The sequence below is a fragment of the Cynoglossus semilaevis genome, chromosome W (genome assembly GCF_000523025.1).
Source record: "Cynoglossus semilaevis isolate Cse_v1.0 chromosome W, Cse_v1.0, whole genome shotgun sequence".
Classification (NCBI taxonomy): domain Eukaryota; kingdom Metazoa; phylum Chordata; class Actinopteri; order Pleuronectiformes; family Cynoglossidae; genus Cynoglossus; species Cynoglossus semilaevis.
In genome coordinates, this window is record NC_024327.1 from 1,798,681 (window position 1) to 1,806,226 (window position 7,546).

Consider the following 7,546-nt stretch of genomic DNA (forward strand, 5'->3'; position numbering starts at 1 on the left):
AGCGCGAACAGGAGCTCCCCGTCCAACTGTATCGCTTCCTGGAGGAGGACACAGGTAGGGACGGCAGAGGAGGTGCGTAAGACAACAAAGCCTAAATATATAGACACCTGGACGTAACCAGTCCAGGTGCATCGTGTTACTCTGACTGGACTAGTATATATACAGTTAGGCCCAAAACTATTTGGACAGTGACACAATCTTCATGATTTGGGCTCTGCATGCCACCACATTGGGTTTGAAATGAAACAACTACAAAAGAGTTGAATTGCAGACTTTAAGGTTTAATTCAAGGGGTTGAACAAAATTATATGATTAAACATGTAAGAATTGTAGCTGTTTATATACAAACTCTCCTCCTTTCAGGGGCTCAAAAGTAATTGGACAAATAATAAAATGTAAGCCGTTTTCAGTTGTTGCCTGTTTGTGGGTCTTTCTGCCTTAAGTTATGTCTTGAGCAAGTGAAATGCATGCTCAATTGGGTTGCGATCGGGTGACTGACTTGGCCATTGCAGAATATTCCACTTCTTTGTTTAAAAAAACTCCTGGGTTGCTTTTGCAGTGTGTTTTGGATCATTGTCCATCTGTACCGTGAAGCGCCGTCCAATCAATTGTGGTGAATCCTTTGTATTTATTTTCATTAAGTCTTCTCTTTATGGTAGACTTAGACACTGATGCACCTACTTCCTGGAGAGTGTTCTTCACTTTAGTGGATGTTGTGAAGGGGTTTTTCTTCACCATGGAAAGTATTCTCCGATCATCCACCACTGATGTCTTCCGTGGACGTCCAGGCTTTTTTGAGTTTCCAAGCTCACCAGTGATCTCCTTTTTTCGCAGAATGTACCAAACTGTTGATTTGGCCACTCCTAACATATCTGATATCTCTTAGATGGATTTCTTCTTTTGTTTCAACCTCAGGATGGTCTGTTTCACCTCCATCGAGAGCTCCTTTGAGCGCATGTTTTGCGTTCACATGGACAGCTTCAAAATGCAAACAACACACCTGGAATCAACTTCAGACCTTTTAACTGCTTAGTTGATGACAGGTTAACGAGGAATGAGTGCATGCAGCCTTGTTTGCTTTTTTTTCAGCCTTCGGAGTCAACTGTCCAATTATTTTTGGTCCCTTGAAAAAGCGGCAGCTACATATTAAAGACCTGTAATTCCTAAACCCTTGCTCCAATTTGGATGTGAATCCTCTCAAATTACAGCTGAGAGTCTACACTTTAAGCTGATACTTATTATATAATTGTATCCTGAATATGTTTTCATTAACAGCTAAAATGACAAAACTTGTGTCACTGTCCAAATACTTTTGGCCTAACTGTATGTATGTATGTATGTATATATATATATATCTGTGTGTGTATATGTATATATAGGCATATGCATATATGTATATATATACAGTATAAGCATATGTGTATATATATGTGTATATGTGCGTATATCTATATATGCATATGTGTATATATGTGTATATGTGCGTACATCTATATATATGCATATGTGTATATGTGCATATGCGTATGTGTATATGTGCGTATGTGTATATCTATACATGTGCGTATATGTGCATATGTGCATATGCATATATGTATATATACACTATATTACCAAAAGTATTCGCTCACCTGCCTTGACTCATACTATGAACTGAAGTACCATCCCATTCCTAACCCAGAGTTCAATATGATGTCGGTCCACCTTTTGCAGCTATTACAGCTTCAACTCTTCTGGGAAGACTGTCCACAAGGTTGAGGAGAGTGTTTATAGGAATTTTTGACCATTCTTCCAAAAGCGCATTGGTGAGGTCACACACTGATGTTGGTCCACACGTTTCATTCTCTGCGGAACTCGTACATCTATCTATATATATATATCATGTAAATCCATTGGCCAACGTGAAAGTTTAAGGTTTATGCTTCACAACGTTCATGGCAAATAAAAGTTTTCCCCAAATGTATGACCTCTATCAATTTAGCTCAGTGATAGTGACACAGACTGAGGAACCTGAGAGCATGGGACCAAACCCTGATTGGACAGCATTCAAGTTAAATCTACGGCGTGTATATGTTAATGTTTAAATTGTCTTTTACCAAATGCATTTGTTTATTAACTCCTTATCCATTAGTATGATTTGTTTGTTAAATTACCATATAATATTTATATATAAATGATAAATAATCATTCATTGCACTTGATGTTACTTTACCACATAATAAAACTTCAATGTTGTCTGATCCCAGGATTCAGTTCATGTCATTTCTTCACTACTTTCTTCTGACTGTTTTGATTATAAGTCAGCGTCAATCTATCCCTTTAACTGTGAGCAATGTCTTGATGTCTTCATGAATAAGATACAGGTACACTATATTACCAAAAGTATTCACTCACCCATTCAAATGATCAGAATCAGGTGTCCTAATCCCTTGGCCTGGCCACAGGTGTATAAAATCAAGCAAGTCGCCGACTTTCTGCACAGTCAATTGCTACAGAGCTACAAACTTCATGTGACCTTCAGATTAGCCCAAGTACAGTACGCAGAGAGCTTCATGGAATGGGTTTCCATGGCCGAGCAGCTGCAGCCAAGCCACACATCACCAAGTGCAATGCAAAGTGTCGGATGCAATGGTGTAAAGCACGCCGCCACTGGCCTCTAGAGCAGTGGAGACGCGTTCTCTGGAGTGATGAATCACGCTTTTCCATCTGGCAATCTGATGGACGAGTCTGGGTTTGGAGGTTGCCAGGAGAACGGTACATTTCAGACTGCATTGTGCCGACTGTGAAATTTGGTGGAGGAGGAATTATGGTGTGGGGTTGTTTTTCAGGAGCTGGGCTTGGCCCCTTAGTTCCAGTGAAAGGAACTTTGAATGCTTCAGGATACCAAAACATTTTGGACAATTCCATGCTCCCAACCTTGTGGGAACAGTTTGGAGCGGGCCCCTTCCTCTTCCAACATGACTGTGCACCAGTGCACAAAGCAAGGTCCATAAAGACATGGATGACAGAGTCTGGTGTGGATGAACTTGACTGGCCTGCACAGAGTCCTGACCTGAACCCGATAGAACACCTTTGGGATGAATTAGAGCGGAGACTGAGAGCCAGGCCTTCTCGACCAACATCAGTGTGTGACCTCACCAATGCGCTTTTGGAAGAATGGTCAAAAATTCCTATAAACACTCTCCTCAACCTTGTGGACAGTCTTCCCAGAAGAGTTGAAGCTGTAATAGCTGCAAAAGGTGGACCAACATCATATTGAACTCTGGGTTAGGAATGGGATGGCACTTCAGTTCATAGTATGAGTCAAGGCAGGTGAGCAAATACTTTTGGTAATATAGTGTATGTGTTTACATATATATGTATAGCCTTACTTCTAAAACCATCATCTGATCTACTTCTATGGACTTTCTATGGTTCTATGGTTTGTCTCTGTGTTCGACTCTTTAATTCTTAAAACCCTTCCCTCATAACTCCCTCTTAGAATCTTCTAGATTCCACAGGCAACATTCTCATTAGACACATTTACTGTCGTTCCTTGCGGGTAACTAAATAACAATTAAATTGTTTGACAAGGCCTAAATATTTATAAATGATCTCAGAACCGCAAACGTCGCGAGTCTGTGAAGGCCAAAGAACATTCCAGATTTTACGTTGGCGACAATCACAGCCTTACCAGTCCAGGGCTGTAGTAGCCGGGGAGATACTTCTCACAAATTTGGACCAATCCCCAAAAGGCATCCTGCGGACATGAGCACAGAGTCAGAGGGTCAGAGGTCACCGTAACTACCACTACCGCAGTCAGACAACTAGAGGTTTGTTCCGCAGTTCCGAAGAACATCCTCATAAGGAAATGTTCTTGAAGTCATCTTTCCGATCTCTGGAGCTGCTCCAGGATCGACTGTATTTGTGAATGACTTCATCCAAACAGTCGCTGCGACTGTGTTTAAAAATACACTCACAACGACGTCACTCATTTAGAAACCAAACGGTCAAAGGAGGTCCTGAGGATCTTCACTTGCTTCCGTCATCTTCTACCAATTAACCCTTCCGAGGCTACGGTCAGCAGCCAATGGATGTGACAAGCAACCGGTTGACTCGCGAAAAGTATATGTAATTAAATATTCTAGTTTAAATTTACTAAAAAAAAAAAAGTACTCCTGTTTAGTTGGAGACAACGCTAATATAATGGCTGCTGCCCCCTAGTGGAAGCGGATTGCATTGCACTTTGAAAAACAAAAAACAAAAAATTATTTGCAATAAATATTAGTTTTGGGATGTTGGATAATTTTCCTCGGCACACTAGTGCACATCTGCCACCTTGTGGCAAAAGAAATATAGCATGCCTTCAGAACTTTGGCCTTTTAAAAAATGGAAGAAAAATGAAAAAAGAAAAAAAAGCGCAGAATATTCCAACATTGACACAGTAAAGTGACGGCATGTCTACTGCAATACTTTATACGGTATTTCTGGTCGGAGTATACAGAACCTCAGCAGGCATGTGCATGAGCAACACGGCAGCTATGGGAGCCTGGGCCTGGCAGTATCCCTCCTCTGGCCTGTAGAGGGTGTAGGCCTTCAGGACGCAAAAAAGGTCCCGCTGCCTGTGAACAAAGCAGGTGGAAAATCAGGAAAAATAGAGGAATTTTCACACCAAATATAGGCGTGGAAGTACTGTATTTTTCGTAGTATACGTTAGAGCGAAGTATTAGTGACATGCGTCGAGAAACGAATTATAAAAAACAAAAATTTACGAATTTATTTAAAACAACAAAGAACGTGGGTTAAACGTCTCCTCAGCAGGCATGTGCATGAGCAACACGGCAGCTATGGGAGCCTGGGCCTGGCAGTATCCCTCCTCTGGCCTGTAGAGGGTGTAGGCCTTCAGGACGCAAAAAAGGTCCCGCTGCCTGTGAACACAACAGGTAGAAAATTAGAGGAATTTTCACACCAAACATAGGCTGGAAGTTCTGTATTTTTCATAGTATACGTTAGAGCAAAGTATTACTGTCACATGTCGGGGAACAAGTTATAAGTTACGAATTTATTTCTAACAACAAAGAACGTGGGTTAAACGTCTTATTCCTGATCACTGAATCCATCCATCCTCGGTCTAAACAATTCCACCAACAAACTCCGCCTCCTCTCCTCACACTGACCAATAGCATCAGTTAAAGTTCATCCATTTTTTTTTTTCTGTATGGATTTTTTTTTTACTTTTTGGTCGCATTTTTTTTTTATTTGTGTTCCTTCCATGAAGTCGACGTTCAGTTATCATGAGAACAGACGGTGCCCTCTTGTGGCCAAACATGGTACCACGTAACGTGTTACCCAAGCTTTTCTTCTAGTTTAAATTTACTAAAAAATGAACTCCTGTTTAGTTGAAGACGACACTGATATACTGGCAGGAATTGAAGAAAGTACTCAGAAACAGATCTTCGACATTTTCCTTTTTTAGTTTTAATAGCCATCTGTTGCCACCTAGCGGAAGAGGATTTAATTGCACTGCACATCACACATTGACGAACAAAGAAAAAAAATTGTTTTTGCAATAAATAAATGATAGTCTGAAAGAGCAACTTGAATCTGGTAATTCCGGTGACTTACCCGTGTCCTCCTCGGGAAATGAACATCTCGTGGAAAGGAAACTGACGATGGAGGTCTTTCTCGATGGTATCCACCCATTTAGGATCTCCCGGTTGGCTGTCCAGCTCCTGGCGGAACACATTGAACTTTTATTATAGTTAAATATATTACGTCATATATTAGTTGGATTCAAACTTGAGGGGTTTTAAAACTTTGACATTTAGAGGTTCAGTAACCGAGTCGACAGAACCGAAAAAAGGGCGAAAGGAGTAAACACAGCAGTGAAGGGGAAGTGAAAGAAGAAGCTTCTCTGACCTGAAACTTTCCCTGGTTCTGCTCTTTCTTCACCTTCCCCCCCGACAGGTAGAGCCATGCGCGGCCTCTCAGGGCCGGAGGGATTCCTTTCTGGCACCGCAGCCTCACCTGAGCAACAGAAGGAACAAATGAGTCCAAATAATAATAAAAAAAAATCTTTCTTTCTCTAGTGATTCCAAATGTAGATCCCTCTGTTCTGATGTTATCGCAATATATCGTACGGTTCATCCTGTATCATGATACGTATCGGATGGTCAGATTCTTGCCAATCCATCAGTTTCTGGCCAGAAACTGATGGTATGTGTTTCGTCTTCATTGGTCGCAGTGCCAGACTTTGAACAGTAGGGGGAGTAAGAAAATATCGATACCCTGAAATATCGCTGATCCCGTATCAGAAAATAAAACACCTCAATATACAGTATCGTCATTCCTATAGTACGGCAATATATCGCAATATATATCGTACGGTTGATCCTGTGTCGTGATACGTATCGTCAGATTCTTGCCAATAGTTTTATTTCATGGTTTATCAAAAAAAAAAAAATCACTTTAAAAACTCGCACAGAGAACAATATATTCAATATATCATCGTGCCTGTAGTATCGCAATATGATGATTGTGCACAACTATACGCCAACTTTGCAAGGGTCCAAAAATAGAACCATTCATAATCAACCGTGAAAGTCACAAGTCGCACAGAAAAAACCGATTGAGCAGAAAAAAACAATTTTTTCACTCTCAGCAGATTTTTCTGGAACACAGAAACCGGCACCTCGACTTCACTCAAGTCCGAGAGAGAGACTTTTCAATGTGTCACATGAAAATCACTTTCAAAACTCAAACGAACAAAACATTTTTAGAAGAGTTTTATATATATTTAGCCATACGAGCTGAATATATTTTATATATATGTATTATGTATTGATTAAATAGCTGTAGCTGTACGACATATGATTCAACAAATGTATTGGTGCTAAGCTAGCTCAAGTTTAAGTTCAATATATATTTAAATATATTTGTTTAAATATTTATATATTTTAATTGCTCATGATCTACCAACACTCCCTTTGCGTTTTGTTTTGTTTAAAAAAAAAATTTAAAAAAAAAAATCGGAGCTGAACTAGTTTGACGAGTAAGCAGCCGTAATAAATGCCGCATCTTCGCCGCCGCCGCCACCTCATAGTCGTGCAAGCGATAGCTTGATAAATACCAGTTATCTTGTCTATTCCTGCCCCAGCAGCACCGGGTCAGGACTGCGGAGGGGGGTACATCAAACCCATGCTAACTACAGTGACACGGTATCAAAACGCCGTCTGTTAGCGTGGCGCTAACCTTGTCGAATCTCTTGATTATCCACCTGTCCCAGTGGTTGAGCATGTCCAGCCATTTGAGCTCCCTCTGTCTGAGCACGGCCGGAGGGACGTCCTGAGCTCTGGACATTTGGGATGGACAAAAGAGAAAAAAAACAGATTAGCAATTAGACATTAGCGGTTTAAACAATTGTACGAAGTGAAAACGTGAAACGCCGTTTGTTTTTTTTACATGGGCGTGTGTTTAGTAGACGATGAAACCAACAAACAAAGGTTGGTTTCACCAACAATAAAATTATGGTTTTATCGTTGTGTTATATTTTTTTTTTTTTTTTTTA

General features: G+C 40.5%; 1 pseudogene; it reads right to left on the reverse strand.

Moving 5' to 3' along the window:
- The window catches only part of LOC103396918 (TBC1 domain family member 10A-like), a 12,548-nt pseudogene that overhangs the window by 2,286 nt on the left and 2,716 nt on the right, over positions 1-7,546 (reverse strand).